The sequence below is a fragment of the Aegilops tauschii genome, chromosome 4 (assembly GCF_002575655.3).
Source record: "Aegilops tauschii subsp. strangulata cultivar AL8/78 chromosome 4, Aet v6.0, whole genome shotgun sequence".
Classification (NCBI taxonomy): domain Eukaryota; kingdom Viridiplantae; phylum Streptophyta; class Magnoliopsida; order Poales; family Poaceae; genus Aegilops; species Aegilops tauschii.
The window spans coordinates 478156651-478178442 of NC_053038.3; positions in this window are offsets into that span (position 1 = coordinate 478156651).

The following is a 21792-nucleotide window of genomic DNA, read 5'->3' on the forward strand; positions in this document are numbered from 1 at the left end:
AAGACGAGTGGTATATCTTTTTGTAATAGATTAGTCAGAGGCCGAGAAATTTTTGAGAAGTCCTTAATGAACCTCCTATAAAATCCAGCGTGACCAAGGAAACTTCTTATACCTTTGATGTCCTTGGGACATGGCATCTTTTCAATAGCATCAACTTTAGCTTTATCAACTTCAATACCTCTTTCAGAAATTTTATGCCCCAAGACAATGCCTTCATTAACCATAAAGTGGCACTTTTCCCAGTTCAAGACAAGATTAGTTTCTTCACATCTCTGCAAAACTCGATCAAGGTTGCTCAAGCAATCATCAAAAGAGGATCCATAGACGGAGAAGTCGTCCATGAAAACCTCGCAAATCTTTTCACAAAAATCAGAGAATATAGCCATCATGCATCTTTGAAAGGTAGCAGGTGCATTACATAAACCAAAAGGCATACGTCTATAAGCAAAAGTATCGACAGGGCATGTAAAAGTGGTCTTAGCTTGATCATTAGCTGACACAGGTATTTGAGAGAAACCAGAATAACCATCTAGAAAGCAAAAATGTGTATGTTTGGATAATCTTTATAGCATTTGATCAATAAAAGGTAATGGGTAATGATCTTTTTTAGTAGCCTTATTTAATTTGCGAAAATCAATTACCATCCTATAACCTGTAATAATTCTTTGCGGAATCAATTCATCTTTATCATTTGGAACGACAGTAATACCTCCCTTCTTAGGGACACAATGGACAGGACTTACCCACTGACTATCAGCAACGGGATAGATTATACCTGCCTCAAGGAGCTTTAGTATTTCCTTTCTTACCACTTTTTTCATTTTAGGATTCAGCCGTCGTTGATGATCAATAACTGGTTTGGCATCTTTCTCCAAATTTATTTTGTGTTGGCATAGAGTGGGACTAATGCCCTTAAGATCATCAAGAGTATATCCAATAGCAGCACGGTGCTTCTTCAGAGTTTTCAATATTTTTTCTTCCTCCTTCTCTGAAAGGTTAGCACTAATAATAACAGGATATATCTTCTTTTCATCAAGATAAGCATATTTAAGAGTATCAGGCAATGGTTTAAGCTCAAACACGGGATCACCCTTGGGTGGAGGAGGATCCCCTAGGATTTCAACAGGCAAATTGTGTTTCAGAATAGGTCCCTATTTAAAGAACACTTCATCTATTTCACTTCTTTCATTCATAAACATATCATTTTCATGGTCTAGCAAATATTGTTCTAAAGGATCACTAGGAGGCACGGCAATAGAAGCAAGACCAATAATTTCATCTTTACTAGGAAGTTCCTCTTCACGGTGTTGTCTACGAAATTTAGAGAAGTTAAACTCATGAGACATATCACCTAGACCAATAGTAACAACATCCTTTTCACAGTCTATCCTAGCATTAACAGTGTGTAAGAAGGGTCTACCAAATATAATGGGACAAAAGCTATCATGTGGGGAACCAAGAACGAGAAAATCAGCCGGATATTTAGTTTTCCCACATAAGACTTCAACATCTCTAACAATTCCCATGGGTGAAATAGTATCTCTATTGGCAAGCTTAATTGTAACATCAATTTCTTCTAACTCAGTAGGTGCAATATCATGCATAATTTCTTTGTATAAGTCAATAGGTATTGCACTAGCACTAGCACCCATATCACACAAGCCATGATAACAATGATCTCCTATTTTAACAGAAATAACAGGCATGCCTACCACAGGTCTATGTTTATCTTTAGCACAAGGTTTAGCAATTCTAGCAGTTTCATCACAGAAATAAATAACATGCCCATCAATATTATCAGCCAAGAGATCTTTAACAATAGCAATATTAGGTTCAACTTTAACTTGCTCAGGAGGTGTATAAGTTCTAATATTGCTTTTACGAACCACAGTTGAAGCCTTGGCATGATCCTTCATAATAACAGGGAAAGGTGGTTTCTCAACATAGGCAGTAGGAACAATAGGATCATTATAAGTCATAGTCTTTTCTTCAACTTTAATAGGTGTAGCTACTTTTACTTCTATGGGAGGATGATATTTAAACCACTTCTCCTTAGGGAGATCAACGTGAGCAGCAAAAGATTCACAGAAAGAAGCTACTATCTCAGAGTCAAGTCCATATTTAGTGCTAAATTTACGGAAAACATCGGTATCCATAAAAGATTTAACACAATCAAACTTAGGTGTTATACCTGACTCCTTACCTTCGTCGAGATCCCAATCTTCAGAGTTGCGTTTAATTCTTTCTAATAAATCCCATTTGAACTCAATAGTCTTCATCATAAAAGAGCCAGCACAAGAAGTATCGAGCATGGTGCGATTGTTATCAGAAAGCCGAGCATAAATTTTTTGAATAATCATTTCTCTTGAGAGCTCATGATTGGGGCATGAATATAACATTGACTTAAGACTCCCCCAAGCTTGAGCGATGCTTTCTCCTTCGCGAGGCCAAAAATTATATATATAATTGCGATCACGATGAACAAGATGCATAGGATAAAACTTCTGATGAAATTCCAATTTCAATCGTTTGTAGTTCCATGATCCCATATCATCACATAGCCTATACCATGTCAATGCATCTCCCTTCAAAGATAAAGGGAAGACCTTCTTCTTGATAACATCATGGGGCATACCTACAAGCTTAAATAATCCACAAACTTCATCCACATATATTAGGTGCTCATCAGGATGTAATGTTCCATATCCTGCAAAAGGATTAGCTAGTAGTTTTTCTATCATACCCGAAGGAATTTCAAAGCAGACATTTTCATTTTCAGTAGGTTCAGTAGGTTCAATAGGTTGAGGAGCAACTCTTTACTCTACTGGTCGGGGTGAAGATACCCCGAACAAGCCCCTCAGAGGATTACTTTCCATAATAACAAGTGACAATAAATTTCAGCACACTATATAATTTTTTCCTTACCAAAGGCGCTTCACTCCCCGACAACGGCGCCAGAAAAGAGTCTTGATGACCCACAAGTATAGGGGATCTATCATAGTCCTTTCGATAAGCAAGAGTGTTGAACCCAACGAGGAGCAGAAGGAAATGATAAGCGGTTTTCAGCAAGGTATTCTCTGCAAGCACTGAAATTATAGGTAACAGATAGTTTTGTGATAAGATAATTTGTAACGAGCAACAAGTAACAAAAGTAAATAAAGTGCAGCAAGGTGGCCCAATCCTTTTTGTAGCAAAGGACAAGCCTGGACAAACTCTTATATAGAGAAAAGCGCTCCCGAGGACACATGGGAATTATCGTCAAGCTAGTTTTCATCACGTTCATATGATTCGCGTTCGGTACTTTGATAATTTGATATGTGGGTGGACTAGTGCTTTGGTGCTGTCCTTTCTTGGACAAGCATCCCACTTATGATTAACCTCTATTGCAAGCATCCGCAACTACAACAAAAGTATTAAGGTAAACCTAACCATAGCATGAAACATATGGATCTAAATCAGCCCCTTACGAAGCAACGCATAAAGTAGGGTTTAAGCTTCTGTCACTCTAGCAACCCATCATCTACTTATTACTTCCCAATGCCTTCCTCTAGGCCCAAATAATGGTGAAGTGTAATGTAGTCGACGTTCACATAACATCACTAGAGGAGAGACAACATACATCTCATCAAAATATCGAACGAATACCAAATTCACATGACTACTAATAGCAAGACTTCTCCCATGTCCTCACAAAGCATATTCATGTTCATAATCAGAGGAGTATTAATATGCATAATGGATCTGAACATATGATCTTCCACCAAATAAACCAACTAGCATCAACTACAAGGAGTAATCAACACTACTAGCAACCTACATGTACCAATCCCAGACTTGGAGACAAGAATTGGATACAAGAGATGAACTAGGGTATTAGATGAGATGGTGCTGGTGAAGATGTTGATGGAGATTGGCCCTCTCCCGATGAGAGGAGCGTTGGTGATGACGATGGCGATGATTTCCCCCTCCCGGAGGGAAGTGTCCCCGGCAGAACAGCTCCGCCGGAGCCCTAGATTGGTCCCGCCAAGGTTCCGCCTCGTGGCGGCGGAGTCTCGTCCCGAAAGCTTGCTTATGATTTTTTCTCGGACGAAAGACTTCATATAGCAGAAGATGGGCACCGGAGGGCCAACAGGGGGCCCACGAGGCAGGGGGCGCGCCCAGGGGGTAGGGCGCGCCCCCCACCCTCGTGCCCAGGGTGTGGGTTCCCTCTGGTATTTCTTCCGTTCAATATTTTTTATTATTTCCAAAAACAACTTCCGTGGAGTTTCAGGACTTTTGGAGTTGTGCAGAATAGGTCTTCAATATTTGCTCCTTTTCCAGCCCAGAAATCCAGCTGCCGGCATTCTCCCTCCTTATGTAAACCTTGTAAAATAAGAGAGAATAGGCATAAGTATTGTGAGATAACGTGTAATAACAACCCATAGTGCAATAAATATCAATATAAAAGCATGATGCAAAATGGACGTATCACCGGGAACCAAGGCCAACATCAGTGTGGCTGGAGACTACAAGAAATCGGCCGCCTGTGCTGCAGCTAGCAATCGGCTGGCCGAGTCCCTTGTGATTGCTGCCCAGAGGAAGCTCCTTGACCGAGTTGTGGCCATGGCCGGCAAGCAGCCGGACCTGTCACCAGATCCCAAGGAGTCAGAGACCCAGGGCTCCTTCCAGCCGGCCAAAGAAAGAAAGAAGATTCCCTTGGACCCGAACCACCCGGAGAAGTTTGCTGTCATAGGTGCTCACCTCGATAGCAAATAGGAAGGCGAGCTCGTCGATTTCCTCCGTGAGAATCGGGACATTTTCGCATGGTCTCCCAAAGACATGCCGGGTGTTCCGACGGATTTCGCCGAGCACAAGCTACACGTCAGAGCAGATGCAAAACCAGTGAAGCAACCCCTCCGCCGCCTATCAGAGGAGAAGAGAAGAATTGTTGGTGAAGAGATAGTCCGGCTTCTAGCAGCCGGCTTCATTATGGAAGTGTTCTTTCCAGAGTGGCTTGCCAACCCAGTCCTTGTACTGAAGAAGAACAACAAATGGCTCATGTGTATTGACTATACCAGCCTCAACAAAGCTTGCCCCAAATATCCGTTTGCCTTGCCTCGGATTGACCAAGTGATAGACTCCACAGCCGGATGCGAGCTGCTGAGTTTTTTGGATGCTTACTCTGGGTACCACCAGATCAAGTTGAACCCGGCCGACCGCTTGAATACCGCCTTCATCACACCATTCGGAGCCTTCTGCTACCTGACCATGACATTCGGCTTGAGAAATGCCGGTGCCACGTTTCAGCGTTGCATGCAGAAGTGCCGCCTCAAGCAGCTCGGTAGAAATGCCCATGTCTATGTAGACGATATTGTGGTGAAGACGGTGAAGCGCAGTACCCTCTTGGAAGATCTCAAGGAAACTTTTGATAATCTGCGCCGTTTTCATATCAAGCTCAACCCAGAGAAATGTGTCTTTGGAGTACCAGCCGGCCAGCTCCTTGGCTTCCTGGTCTCAGAGCGCGTCATTGAGTGCAACCCCGTGAAGATCAAAGCCATCGAGAGGATGGAGAGACCCACCCGACTGCGAGATGTCCAAAAGTTTACCGGCTGCTTGGCATCCATCAGCCGCTTCATTAGTCGGCTGGGCGAGAAGGCTCTTCCCCTGTACCAGCTCATGAAGAAAACCACTCACTTTGAGTGGAACGACAAGGCGGACGAGGCTTTTCTCCAACTCAAGAAGATGTTGACCACACCGCCTGTTCCCCGCTCCGGCTGCCAAGGAGCCCATGCTCCTCTACATCGCCGCCACCAGCTGGGTGGTCAGCACAGTCATGGTGGTAGAGCGCCAAGAAGACGGCAAAGCATTGCCAGTCCAGAGGCCTGTGTATTACTTGAGCGAGGTGCTGTGAGCCTCCAAGTAGAACTACCCCCATTACCAGAAGATGTGCTACGGCGTGCACTTCGCCGCCAAGAAGCTCAAGCCATACTTTCAAGAGCACCCCATCATGGTTGTCTGCACCGCCCCGCTTGCCGAGATCATAGGCAGCAGAGATGCATCAGGCCGAGTGGCCAAATGGGCCATCGAGTTGGCCCCCTACACCATCTTCTACCAGCCATGTACTTGTTGGGAATCGTAGCATAATTTAAAATTTTCCTACGCTCACCAAGATGCATCTATGGAGTGTACTAGCAACGAGGGGAAGGGAGTGCATCTACATACCCTTGTAGATCGCGAGCAGAAGCGTTCCAATGAACGTGGATGACGGAGTCGTACTCGCCGTGATCCAAATCACCGATGACCGAGTGCCGAACGGACGGCACCTCCGCGTTCAACACACGTACGGTGCAGCGACGTCTCCTCCTTCTTGATCCAGCAAGGGGGGAGGAGAGGTTGATGGAGATCCAACAGCACGACGGCGTGGTGGTGGATGTAGCGGGTCTCCGGCAGGGCTTCGCCGAGCTTCTGCGAGAGAGAGAGAGGTGTTGCAGGGGAGGAGGGAGGCGCCCAAGGCTGTAGGTTGCTGCCCTCCCTCCCCCCACTATTTATAGGACCCCTGGGGGGGCGCCAGCCCTTGGGAGATCAGATCTCCAAGGGGGGGCGGCGGCCAAGTGGGCGGGAAGGGGTGCCTTGCCCCCCAAGGCAAGGGGGAAGCTCCCCCCCTAGGGTTCCCAACCCTAGGCGCATGGGGGGAGGCCCAAGGGGGGCGCCCCAGCCCACTAAGGGCTGGTTCCCTTCCACTTTCAGCCCACGGGGCCCTCCGGGATAGGTGGCCCCACCCGGTGGACCCCCGGGACCCTTCCGGTGGTCCCGGTACAATACCGGTAACCCCCGAAACTTTCCCGGTGGCCGAACTTGACTTCCTATATATAATTCTTCACCTCCGGACCATTCCGGAACCTCTCGTGACGTCCGGGATCTCATCCGGGACTCCGAACAACTTTCGGGTTTCCGCATACATATATCTCTACAACCCTAGCGTCACCGGACCTTAAGTGTGTAGACCCTACGGGTTCGGGAGACATGCAGACATGACCGAGACGCCTCTCCGGTCAATAACCAACAGCGGGATCTGGATACCCATGTTGGCTCCCACATGTTCCACGATGATCTCATCGGATGAACCACGGTGTCGAGGATTCAATCAATCCGTATGCAATTCCCTTTGTCAATCGGTATGTTACTTGCCCGAGATTCGATCGTCGGTATCCCAATACCTTGTTCAATCTCGTTACCGGCAAGTCTCTTTACTCGTACGGCAATGCATGATCCCGTGACTAACGCCTTAGTCACACTGAGCTCATTATGATGATGCATTACCGAGTGGGCCCAGAGATACCTCTCCGTCACACGGAGTGACAAATCCCAGTCTCGATCCGTGCCAACCCAACAGACACTTTCGGAGATACCGTAGTGCACCTTTATAGTCACCCAGTTACGTTGTGACGTTTGGCACACCCAAAGCACTCCTACGGTATCCGGGAGTTGCACGATCTCATGGTCTAAGGAAAAGATACTTGACATTGGAAAAGCTCTAGCAAACGAAACTACACGATCTTTTATGCTATGCTTAGGATTGGGTCTTGTCCATCACATCATTCTCCTAATGATGTGATCCCGTTATCAATGACATCCAATGTCCATAGTCAGGAAACCATGACTATCTGTTGATCAACGAGCTAGTCAACTAGAGGCTTACTAGGGACACGTTGTGGTCTATGTATTCACACATGTATTACGATTTCCGGACAATACAATTATAGCATGAATAATAGACAATTACCATGAACAAAGAAATATAATAATAACCATTTATTATTGCCTCTAGGGCATATTTCCAACAGTCTCCCACTTGCACTAGAGTCAATAATCTAGTTACATTGTGATGAATCGAACACCCATTGCGTCCTGGTGTTGATCATGTTTTGCCCTAGGGAGAGGTTTAGTCAACGGATCTGCTAAATTCAGGTCCGTATGTACTTTACAAATATCTATGTCTCCATTTTGAACACTTTCACGAATGGAGTTCAAGCGACGCTTGATATGCCTGGTCTTCCTGTGAAACCTGGGCTCCTTCGCAAGGGCAATAGCTCCAGTGTTGTCACAGAAGAGAGTCATCGGGCCCGACGCATTGGGAATCACCCCTAGGTCGGTAATGAACTCCTTCATCCAGACTGCTTCCTGTGCTGCCTCCGAGGCTGCCATATACTCCGCTTCACATGTAGATCCCGCCACGACGCTTTGCTTGCAACTGCACCAGCTTACTGCTCCTCCATTCAAAATATACACGTATCCGGTCTGTGACTTCGAGTCATCCAGATCTGTGTCGAAGCTAGCGTCGACGTAACCCTTTACGACGAGCTCTTCGTCACCTCCATAAACGAGAAACATATCCTTAGTCCTCTTCAGGTACTTCAGGATATTCTTGACCGCTGTCCAGTGTTCCTTGCCGGGATTACTTTGGTACCTTCCTACCAAACTTACGGCAAGGTTTACATCAGGTCTGGTACACAGCATGGCATACATAATAGACCCTATGGCCGAGGCATAGGGGATGACACTCATCTCTTCTATATCTTCTGCCGTGGTCGGGCATTGAGCCGTGCTCAATTGCACACCTTGCAATACAGGCAAGAACCCCTTCTTGGTCTGATCCATACTGAACTTCTTCAATATCTTGTCAAGGTATGTACTCTGTGAAAGACCAATGAGGCGTCTTGATCTATCTCTATAGATCTTGATGCCTAATATATAAGCAGCTTCTCCAAGGTCCTTCATTGAAAAACACTTATTCAAATAGGCCTTTATAATTTCCAAGAATTCTATATCATTTCCCATCAATAGTATGTCATCCACATATAATATGAGAAATGCTACAGAGCTCCCACTCACTTTCTTGTAAACACAGGCTTCTCCATAAGTCTGTGTAAACCCAAACGCTTTGATCATCTCATCAAAGCGAATGTTCCAACTCCGAGATGCTTGCACCAGCCCATAGATTGAGCGCTGGAGCTTGCACACTTTGTTAGCATTCTTAGGATCGACAAAACCTTCCGGCTGCATCATATACAACTCTTCCTTAAGGAAGCCGTTAAGGAATGCCGTTTTGACGTCCATCTGCCATATCTCATAATCATAGTATGCGGCAATTGCTAACATGATTCGGACGGACTTCAGCTTCGCTACGGGTGAGAAAGTCTCATCGTAGTCAACCCCTTGAACTTGTCGATAACCCTTAGCGACAAGTCGAGCTTTGTAGATGGTCACATTACCATCCGCGTCTGTCTTCTTCTTAAAGATCCATTTGTTTTCTATGGCTCGCCGCTCATCGAGCAAGTCAGTCAAAATCCATACTTCGTTTTCATACATGGATCCTATCTCGGATTTCATGGCTTCTAGCCATTTGTCGGAATCCGGGCCCGCCATCGCTTCTTCATAGTTCGAAGGTTCACCGTTGTCTAACAACATGATTTCCAGGACAGGGTTGCCGTACCACTCTGGTGCGGAACGTGTCCTTGTGGACCTACGAAGTTCAGTAACTTGATCCGAAGCTTCATGATCATCATCATTAACTTCCTCCCCAGTCGGTGTAGGCACCACAGGAACATTTTCCCGCGCTGCGCTACTTTCCGGTTCGGAAGGGGTGACTATCACCTCATCAAGTTCCACTTTCCTCCCACTCAATTCTTTCGAGAGAAACTCCTTCTCTAGAAAGGAGCCGTTCTTGGCAACGAAGATCTTGCCTTCGGATCTGAGGTAGAAGGTATACCCAATAGTTTCCTTAGGGTATCCTATGAAGACGCATTTCTCCGATTTGGGTTCGAGCTTTTCAGGTTGAAGTTTCTTGACATAAGCATCGCATCCCCAAACTTTTAGAAACGACAGCTTAGGTTTCTTCCCAAACCATAATTCATACGGTGTCGTCTCAACGGATTTCGACGGAGCCCTATTTAAAGTGAATGCGGCAGTCTCTAAAGCATAACCCCAAAATGAGAGCGGTAAATCGGTAAGAGACATCATAGATCGCACCATATCCAATAGAGTGCGATTACGACATTCGGACACACCATTTCTCTGAGGTGTTCCAGGCGGCGTGAGTTGTGAAACTATTCCACATTTCCTTAAGTGTGCACCAAACTCGTGACTTAAATATTCTCCACCACGATCTGATCGTAGGAATTTTATTCTCCTGTCACGTTGATTCTCAACCTCACTCTGAAATTCTTTGAACTTTTCAAAGGTTTCAGACTTGTGTTTCATCAGGTAGACATATCCATATCTACTTAAATCATCAGTGAGAGTGAGAACATAACGATATCCTCCGCGAGCCTCAACACTCATTGGACCACACACATCGGTATGTATGATTTCCAATAAGTTGGTTGCTCGCTCCATTGTTCCGGAGAACGGAGTCTTGGTCATCTTACCCATGAGGCATGGTTCGCACGTGTCAAATGATTCGTAATCAAGAGACTCCAAAAGTCCATCTGCATGGAGCTTCTTCATGCGCTTGACACCAATGTGACCAAGGCGGCAGTGCCACAAGTATGTGGGACTATCGTTATCAACTTTACATCTTTTGGTATTCACACTATGAACATGTGTAACATCACGTTCGAGATTCATCAAAAATAAACCATTGACCAGCGGGGCATGACCATAAAACATATCTCTCAAATAAATAGAACAACCATTATTCTCGGATTTAAATGAGTAGCCATCTCGAATTAAACGAGATCCAGACACAATGTTCATGCTCAAAGCTGGCACTAAATAACAATTATTGAGGTTTAAAACTAATCCCGTGGGTAGATGCAGAGGTAGCGTGCCGACGGCGATCACATCGACCTTGGAACCATTCCCGACGCGCATCGTCACCTCGTCCTTTGCCAGTCTCCGTTTATTCCGTAGTTCCTGCTTTGAGTTACAAATATGAGCAACCGCACCGGTATCAAATACCCAGGAGCTACTACGAGTACTGGTAAGGTACACATCAATTACTTGTATATCACATATACCTTGGGTGTTGCCGGCCTTCTTCTTGTCCGCTAAATATTTGGGGCAGTTCCGCTTCCAGTGACCACTTCCCTTGCAATAAAAGCACTCAGTCCCGGGCTTGGGTCCATTCTTTGACTTCTTCCCAGTAACTGGTTTACCGGGCGCGGAAACTCCCTTGCCGTCCTTCTTGAAGTTCTTCTTACCCTTGCCCTTCTTGAACTTGGTGGTTTTATTCACCATCAACACTTGATGTTCTTTTCTGATCTCCCCTTCCGCTGATTTCAGCATTGAATATACCTCGGGAATGGTCTTTTCCATCCCCTGCATATTGTAGTTCATCACAAAGCTCTTGTAGCTTGGTGGAAGCGACTGGAGGATTCTGTCAATGACCGCGTCATCCGGGAGATTAACTCCCAGCTGAGACAAGCGGTTGTGCAACCCAGACATTCTGAGTATGTGCTCACTAACAGAACTGTTCTCCTCCATTTTATAGCTGAAGAACTTGTCGGAGACATCATATCTCTCGACCCGGGCATGAGCTTGAAAAACCAGTTTCAGCTCCTCGAACATCTCATATGCTCCATGTTTCTCAAAACGCTTTTGGAGACCCGGCTCTAAGCTGTAAAGCATGCCGCACTGAACGAGGGAGTAATCATCAGCACGTGATTGCCAAGCGTTCATAACGTCTTGGTTCTGTGGGATTGGTGCATCACCTAGCGGTGCTTCTAAGACATAATCTTTCTTGGCTACTATAAGGATGAGCCTCAGGTTCCGGACCCAGTCCGTATAGTTGCTGCCATCATCTTTCAGCTTGGTTTTCTCTAGGAACGCGTTGAAATTGAGGACAACGTTGACCATTTGATCTACAAGACATAGTGTAAAGATTTTAGACTAAGTTCATGATAATTGAGTTCACTTAATCAAATTATTTAATGAACTCCCACTCAGATAGACATCCCTCTAGTCATCTAAGTGAAACATGATCCGAGTTTAACTAGGCCGTGTCCGATCATCACGTGAGACGGATTAGTCAAGATCGGTGAACATCTCCATGTTGATCGTATCTTCTATACGACTCATGCTCGACCTTTCGGTCCTCCGTGTTCCGAGGCCATGTCTGTACATGCTAGGCTCGTCAAGTCAACCTAAGTGTATTGCGTGTGTTCCGAGGCCATGTCTGTACATGCTAGGCTCGTCAAGTCAACCTAAGTGTATTGCGTGTGTTCCGAGGCCATGTCTGTACATGCTAGGCTCGTCAACACCCGTTGTATTCGAACGTTAGAATCTATCACACCCGATCATCACGTGGTGCTTCGAAACAACGAACCTTCGCAACGGTGCACAGTTAGGGTGAACACTTTCTTGAAATTATTATAAGGGATCATCCTACTTGCTACCGTCGTTCTAAGCAAATAAGATGCAAAAACATGATAAACATCACATGCAATCAAATAGTGACATGATATGGCCAATATCATTATGCTCCTTTGATCTCCATCTTCGGGGCACCATGATCATCTTTGTCACCGGCATGACACCATGATCTCCATCATCATGATCTCCATCATTGTGTCTTCATGAAGTCGTCACGCCAACAATTACTTCTACTTCTATGGCTAACGCGTTTAGCAACAAAGTAAAGTAATTTACATGGCGTTATTCAATGACACGCAGGTCATGCAAAATAATAAAGACAACTCCTATGGCTCCTGCCGGTTGTCATACTCATCGACATGCAAGTCGTGATTCCTATTACAAGAATATGATCAATCTCATACATCACATATATCATTCATCACATCTTCTGGCCATATCACATCACATAGCACTTGCTGCAAAAACAAGCTAGACGTCCTCTAATTGTTGTTGCAAGTTTTTACATGGTTTGTAGGTTTCTAGCAAGAACGTATTCTTACCTACGTATGACCACAACGTGATTTGCCAATTTCTATTTACCCTTCATAAGGACCCTTTTCATCGAATCCGTTCCGACTAAAGTAGGAGAGACAGACACCCGCTAGCCACCTTATGCATCTAGTGCATGTCAGTCGGTGGAACCTGTCTCACGTAAGTGTACGTGTAAGGTCGGTCCGGGCCGCTTCATCCTACAATGCTGCCGAAACAAGAAAAGACTAGTAGCAGCAAGAAGAATTGGCAAACTCAACGCCCACAACTACTTTGTGTTCTACTCGTGCATAGTAACTACGCATAGACCTGGCTCATGATGCCATTGTTGGGTATCGTAGCATAATTTAAAATTTTCCTACGCTCACCAAGATGCATCTATGGAGTGTACTAGCAACGAGGGGAAGGGAGTGCATCTACATACCCTTGTAGATCGCGAGCGGAAGCGTTCCAATGAACGTGGATGACGGAGTCGTACTCGCCGTGATCCAAATCACCGATGACCGAGTGCCGAACGGACGGCACCTCCGCGTTCAACACACGTACGGTGCAGCGACGTCTCCTCCTTCTTGATCCAGCAAGGGGGGAGGAGAGGTTGATGGAGATCCAACAGCACGACGGCGTGGTGGTGGATGTAGCGGGTCTCCGGCAGGGCTTCGCCGAGCTTCTGCGAGAGAGAGAGAGGTGTTGCAGGGGAGGAGGGAGGCGCCCAAGGCTGTAGGTTGCTGCCCTCCCTCCCCACCACTATTTATAGGACCCCTGGGGGGGCACCAGCCCTTGGCAGATCAGATCTCCAAGGGGGGGCGGCGGCCAAGTGGGGGGGAAGGGGTGCCTTGCCCCCCAAGGCAAGGGGGAAGCTCCCCCCCTAGGGTTCCCAACCCTAGGCGCATGGGGGGAGGCCCAAGGGGGGCGCCCCAGCCCACTAAGGGCTGGTTCCCTTCCACTTTCAGCCCATGGGGCCCTCCGGGATAGGTGGCCCCACCCGGTGGACCCCCGGGACCCTTCCGGTGGTCCCGGTACAATACCGGTAACCCCCGAAACTTTCCCGGTGGCCGAAACTTGACTTCCTATATATAATTCTTCACCTCCGGACCATTCCAGAACCTCTCGTGACGTCCGAGATCTCATCCAGGACTCCGAACAACTTTCGGGTTTCCGCATACATATATCTCTACAACCCTAGCGTCACCGGACCTTAAGTGTGTAGACCCTACGGGTTCGGGAGACATGCAGACATGACCGAGACGCCTCTCCGGTCAATAACCAACAGTGGGATCTGGATACCCATGTTGGCTCCCACATGTTCCACGATGATCTCATCGGATGAACCACGGTGTCGAGGATTCAATCAATCCGTATGCAATTCCCTTTGTCAATCGGTATGTTACTTGCCCGAGATTCGATCGTCGGTATCCCAATACCTTGTTCAATCTCGTTACCGGCAAGTCTCTTTACTCGTACCGCAATGCATGATCCCGTGACTAACGCCTTAGTCACACTGAGCTCATTATGATGATGCATTACCGAGTGGGCCCAGAGATACCTCTCCGTCACACGGAGTGACAAATCCCAGTCTCGATCCGTGCCAACCCAACAGACACTTTCGGAGATACCGTAGTGCACCTTTATAGTCACCCAGTTACGTTGTGACGTTTGGCACACCCAAAGCACTCCTACGGTATCCGGGAGTTGCACGATCTCATGGTCTAAGGAAAAGATACTTGACATTGGAAAAGCTCTAGCAAACGAAACTACACGATCTTTTATGCTATGCTTAGGATTGGGTCTTGTCCATCACATCATTCTCCTAATGATGTGATCCCGTTATCAATGACATCCAATGTCCATAGTCAGGAAACCATGACTATCTGTTGATCAACGAGCTAGTCAACTAGAGGCTTACTAGGGACACGTTGTGGTCTATGTATTCACACATGTATTACGATTTCCGGACAATACAATTATAGCATGAATAATAGACAATTACCATGAACAAAGAAATATAATAATAACCATTTATTATTTCCTCTAGGGCATATTTCCAACAGTACTGCCATCAAATCTCAAGCACTGGTCGACTTCCTCGTTGACTGGGCCGAGACCCAGTACCTGCCGCCAGCTCCGGACTCCACTCATTTGTGGATGCATTTCGATGGCTCGAAGATGAGAACCGGTTTGGCAGCCGACATCGTCCTCACCTCTCCCAAAGGCGACAAGCTCAGATACACATTGCAAATTCATTTTGCCTCCTCCAACTACATGGCCGAGTATGAGGCGCTAGTACATGGGCTCCAGCTGGCCAAAGAGATCGGCATCTGCCGGATCCTGTGCTACGGCGACTCAGACTTGGTGGTCCAACAGTTGTCTGGCGACTGGGACGCCAAGGATGCAAATATGACGAGCTACCGCTTCCTCGTCCAGCAGATCAACGGATATTTTGAAGGGTGCGAGTTCCTTCACGTGCCATGGAACAACAACAAGCAAACTGATGCCCTGGCATGGATCGGCTCCACCCGCCAAGCGATACCAGCCGGCGTCTCCCTTCAGCGCCTCCTCAAGCCGTCTATCAAACCTTCGCCGGAATCAGAGTCCATCTTCGTGCCGGCTGCTCCCGAAACAGCCGGATCCGACTCAGGGGCTGCAACAGTCGTCCCGGGGACTTCGGCAGGCGGCTCAGGGATTGCCGCAGTCACACCTAGCCCGGGACTTCAGAAACCGGCCCGGGGGTTGCGGCAGTCGGCCCAGGGACTTCGGCAAGCGGCTCGGGAACTGCAGCAGTCACACCTGGCCCGGGGACTTCAGAACCTAGCCCAGGGGCTGCAGCAGTCGGCCCAACAACATAGCAAGCGGTGGCTGACTCCACCCCGCCGCCTCCCAGCCCAGCCGCCCTAGTACCAATGGCCGTGATGACAGTGGAGGAAGTCACAACACCATCATGGGCGCAGCCCATCCTCAACTTCCTGGTGAGCGGAGAGCTACCAGCCGATGAGATCTCGGCCTGGCAGGTGCAACACCGGGCAGGAGCATACACAATAGTAAACAGATAACTCATCAGGCGCAGCGTCACTGGTGTGTTCCAGCGATGCGTAGAGCCAGAGAAGGGCAAAGCAATCCTCAAAGACATCCACCAAGGCGAGTGCGGCCACCACGCAGCCTCTAGATCCCTTGTCACCAAAGCCTTCCGCCACGGTTTCTTTTGGTCGACTGCTCTAGAAGACGCCAAGGATCTGGTCAAGAAATGCAAGGGGTGCCAGAAGTTTAGCTCCAAGCAACATCTGCCGGCTTCTGCACTCAAGACCATCCCCATTGCCTGGCCTTTTGCCGTCTGGGGGCTGGACATGGTGGGCCCATTCAAGACAGCACGCGGTGGCATGACTCATCTGCTTTTCGCCGTGGACAAATTCACCAAGTGGATTGAAGCAAAGCCAATCAAGAAGCTGAATGGGCCGACTGCTGTGATCTTCATTGCAGATATCACCATCCGGTACGGCGTACCACACAGCATCATCACCAACAATGGCACAAACTTTGCCAAAGGCGCCTTGGCCCGTTTCTGCGCGACGCAGGGCATCCGACTGGACTTAGCATCCGTTGCCCATCCGCAGTCAAACGGCCAAGTCGAGCGAGCAAACGGCCTCATCCTCTCCGGCATCAAGCCCCGACTGGTCGAGCCACTAGAGCGCTCGGCCGGCTGCTGGATCGATGAGCTGCCGGCTGTCCTCTGGAGTCTCCGCACCACTCCAAACAAGTCAACCGGCTTCACTCCTTTATTCCTCGTGTACGGGGCCGAGGCTGTCATCCCAACTGACATCGAGTTCGACTCACCTCGCGTCACCATGTACACGGAAGCGGAGGCGAAGAAAGCACGAGAAGACGGCGTCGATCTGATGGAAGAGGGCCGGCTGTTGGCACTCAGCCGGTCCGCCATCTACCAGCAGAGTCTGCACTGCTACCATAGTCGGAAGGTCAAGCCAAGATCCTTCCAAGAGGGGGACCTTGTGCTTCGGTTAATCCAGCGAACAGCCAGCCAACACAAGCTCTCGGCCCCTTGGGAAGGCCCCTTCATCATCAACAAAGCCTTGGGCAATGACTCCTACTACCTGATCGATGCACAGAAGCCCAGGGCACGCAAGAGGGACGACTCCGGCAAGGAAACAGAGCGCCCATGGAATGCAAATCTCCTTCGAAGATTTTACAGTTGATGCAGTATGTACCACTCTACCTTTTGTATTAAGCGCAAAGACATCGAGTCCCTCGAGGAGCACTCGGAGGCTACCCTTTTTTATCTATATGATAAGTTTTATGCCTATGAATGTGTTATTTCATTCTTCTGCCTGGCACCGGGTTCGACCAATCGGCCCGGGGGCTTGCCGCCTTGTACTATGTCGGTGCTACCTGCAGTCGGACAAGTAGTGTGCCGGCATCTAAGCCCTCTCTTGCCATAAGCCGCAGCTCGAGGAGCGACTGTCCGGCCGTCAAGAGTTAAAGGCAGGAAATGGTGCCCACATGAAAAATTGCTAAGGACAAAAGCACTCACATAGGGCCAAGTCGGCTCTTCGCCTCACCGACCGGCTGCTGAGCAGCCAGCCAGCAGGCTTCTTACTTAACTTGCTACGTTCTAAAATGGCCAAAATACTTGTCCTCCCAATTGGTTAAGTACTTGACCCAGCCACAGATCACAGAGCGGCTGTCTTGCGGGCAAGGCGGCAGCCAAGGGAGGGCGGCAAAGGAAAAACACCAGAAGAACGGAAAAGCCAGACAAGTCGGAACCCGGCAAAGCACCACTCGTGCAAGAATTAATTTACATAGCAAAAGGCCCTCGGCCAGCATTCAACAAAGTTTGAATACACCCCCAGCGGGTGGAACTGCACAAATTTAACAAGTTCGTTTGAAAGATTACAAAAACAGGTAAAGATAAAACTAGCCACCTAGGCCAGAGGAGCAGCAGGCGGATCCAGCACGTAGGTGGAGTCGGCGGCGCCGGCTGGTGGAGTGGTCGTCTAGCGAGTCTCGGCTTGGTCAGCCTCAGTAGCAATCGGCGCACTCGCATGCGGCTCGTTGCTTGAGGCTCAATCGGGCTGGGGCTGGCCGTCCGCTCCGCCCTCTGGTGCGTCGTCTTCACCGTCCTCGCCCTCATCGCTGGAGGCGATCTCCTCCACCTAATCTTCCCCGTACTCCGGGTCCAGCCCAAACCAGTTCGGTGGCACCTCAGCGCCCTCCTCGTTTAGCTCGGGGATGAGCTCGGTGGTGTCGGTGTAGTCGGCGATCGCCGCTGCGTGTTGGGTAAGGTCGCGGCTCGCCGCCGCCAGCTCCGGTGCGGCGTCCTGCCGGAAAGTGGCCAGATGGGCCATGTTCAGGCCGGGATACCACGCCATGACAAACTCAAGGGCCCTCCGAGAACCGGCACGAGCCGCGGAGCCCTTCCAAGCCTCAAAGCGGCTGACCGCCACCTCCAGCCACTCGACAGTCTCGCTGGGGGTGCGTGGGATCTGAGCAGCCGGCCAGAGGGCGGCCAGCACCTGGGCCCCGACGCGTTGAAGGCGGCGGAGCATCCAATGAGCCGGCTGGAGGCGAGCATGGATAGCAACGAGCTGCTCGCTGAGGGTCCGAGGCGTGTTGGGCGCGATTTCCGCACCAGCCTGCCTTCGCTCGGCACGCTGAGCCTCGATGGCCTGGCTGGCGGCAACGGCGTAGCCAGGAAAGAAGTCTGCGCACAGGAAAAAGAAGTCTGAAGTCAGAAGCCGGCTCTTATAAACGGTCGGCGGACGAAAGAAAGGGAAAATAACTTACCATCGATCATATCTCCGACCGCGCCGTAGCCATCGGTCAGCCCCTTCTCCTTCTCGGCCCAGGCCGAGCGTTCGGTCTCGAACTTGGCCTGGAGGGCGGCCTCATCGTCCTTCGCCTTCTTGAGCGCCCCCTTGTGTTGGCCTGGGCTGCCAGCTCCTTGGCCAGGCGGTCGCACTCCTCAACCGCCTTGCGGCGCTCCTCCTCCTTGGTGCGCAGCTCAGTTTGGGCTTCGCCCAGGCGCTGCTGCAGGTCGGCCGCCACTCCTGCAGAAGACAAGAAAAAGAAGTCAGTCAACAAATCAACAAAGGGGAAAAGTAGTTTCCGGGAGATCCGGCCTGACTGATCAGCGGTCGGCCCGAATCTCGGGGGCTACACCCAGCGGGTGCGCTGACGCGCCCCCGCGAGAAAGAGGATGGAGTGCTTACTCCGGCTTTCGGCGAAATCAGTGGTCCGCTTGGCCAGCTCCCGGACATGGGAGTTGAAGGCGGCAGCGCGGATGTTGTGGTAGTCCTGCAACAAAGACAATAGAAGAAAAAAAAGGAAAGGTTAGCACTCGGAACTTACCATTAAGTTCCGAGCCGCCTGCTCAGCAGCCGGCCCGGAACTCAGGGGCTACACCCAGCGGGTGCGCTGGCGCGCCGCCACGGAAGATTACAAGAATAAAAAGCAAAACACAAGAAACGTACCCGAACGGCCGCTCGCGTCGACAAGAATGCCTTCGTGTACTGCTGGAGGGCGGCGCCTTGGGCCTGAAGTTGGGCCTGAACGTCCTGCACGGCCTTGTTCAGGACGCTGATGTCTACTACACAACCTTCTTCTTGTATACGTTGTTGGGCCTCCAAGTGCAGAGGTTTGTAGGACAGTAGCAAATTTCCCTCAAGTGGATGACCTAAGGTTTATCAATCCGTGGGAGGCGTAGGATGAAGATGGTCTCTCTCAAACAACCCTGCAACCAAATAACAAAGAGTCTCTTGTGTCCCCAACACACCCAATACAATGGTAAATTGTATAGGTGCACTAGTTCGGCGAAGAGATGGTGATACAAGTGCAATATGGATGGTAGATATGGGTATTTGTAATCTGAAAATATAAAAACAGCAAGGTAGCAAGCGATAAAAGTGAGCGTAAACGGTATTGCAATGCTAGGAAACAATGCCTAGGGTTCATACTTTCACTAGTGCAAGTTCTCTCAACAATAATAGCATAATTAGATCATATAACAATCCCTCAACAATGCAACAAAGAGTCACTCCAAAGTCACTAATAGCGGAGAACAAACGAAGAGATTATTGTAGGGTACGAAAACACCTCAAAGTTATCCTTTCTGATTGATCTATTCAAGAGTTCGTACTAGAATAACACCTTAAGACACAAATCAACCAAAACCCAAATGTCACCTAGATACTCCAATGTCACCTCAAGTATCCATGGGTATGATTATACGATATGCATCACACAATCTCAGATTCATCTATTCAAACCAACACAAAGAACTTCAAAGAGTGCCCCAAAGTTTCTACCGGAGAGTCAAGACGAAAACGTGTGCCAACCCCTATGCATAAGTTCACAAGGTCACTGAACCCGCAAGTTGATCACCAAAACATACATCAAGTAGATCACGTGAATATCCCATTGTCACCACAGATAAGCACATGCAAGACATACATCAAGTGTTCTCAAATCCTTAAAGGCTCAATCCGATAAGATAACTTCAAAGGGAAAACTCAATCCATTACAAGAGAGTAGAGGGGGAGAAACATCATAAGATCCAACTATAATAGCAAAGCTCGCGATACATAAAGATCATGCCGAATCAAGAACACGAGAGAGAGAGAGAGAGAGAGAGAGAGATCAAACACATAGCTACTGGTACATACCCTCAGCCCCGAGGGTGAACTACTCCCTCCTCGTCATAGAGAGCGCCGGGATGATGAAGATGGCCACCGGTGATGATTCCCCCCTCCGGCAGGGTGCCGGAACAGGGTCCCGATTGGTTTTTGGTGGCTACAGAGGCGTGCGGCGGCGGAACTCCCGTTCTAGGTTATTTTCTGGAGGTTTGGGGATTTATAGGAGAGGTTGGCGTCGAGAACAAGTCAGGGGGCCCCACGGAGAGTCCACGAGGCACAGGGGCGCGCCCTCCACCCTAGTGGGGCCCACGGGACTCCCCTCCGGTAACTCTTCGTTCCAGTATTTTTTATATTTTCCAGAAAAAATCTCCATTGATTTTCAGCGCATTCCGAGAACTTTAATTTCTGCACAAAAACAACACCACGGTAGTTCTGCTGAAAACAGCGTTAGTCCGGGTTAGTTCTAACCAAATCATACCAAAATCATGTAAAAATATTATAAACATGGCATGAATATATCAAAAATTATAGATACGTTGGAGACGTATCAGCATCCCCAAGCTTAATTCATGGTCGTCCTCGAGTAGGTAAATGATAAAAACAGAATTTTTGATATGGAATGCTACTTAACATATTTATCAATGTAATCTTCTCTATTGTGCCAAGAATATTCAGATCCATAAGATTCAAGACAAAAGTTTAATATTGACATAAAAATAATAATACTTCAAGCATACTAACAAAGTAATCATGTAATCTCAAAATAACATGGCCAAAGAAAGTTCATCCCTACAAAATCATATAGTTTGGCTATGCTCCATCTTCGTCACACAAAATGTTCAAATCATGCACAACCCCGATGATAAGCCAAGCAATTGTTTCATACTTTAGTATTCTCAAACTTTTTCAACTTTCACGCAATACATGAGCGTGAGCCATGGACATAGCACTATAGGTGGAATAGAATGGTGGTTGTGGAGAAGACAAAAAAGAGAGGAAGATGGTCTCACATCAACTAGGCGTATTAATGGGCTATGGAGATGCCCATCAATAGATATCAATGTGAGTGAGTAGGGATTGCCATGCAACGGATGCACTAGAGCTATAAGTGTATGAAAGCTCAACAAAAGAAACTAAGTGGGTGTGCATCCAACTTGCTTGCTCATGAAGACCTAGGGCATTTGAGGAAGCCCATTGTTGGAATATACAAGCCAAGTTCTATAATGAAAATTCCCACTAGTATATGAAAGTGACAAAATAAGAGACTCTCTAT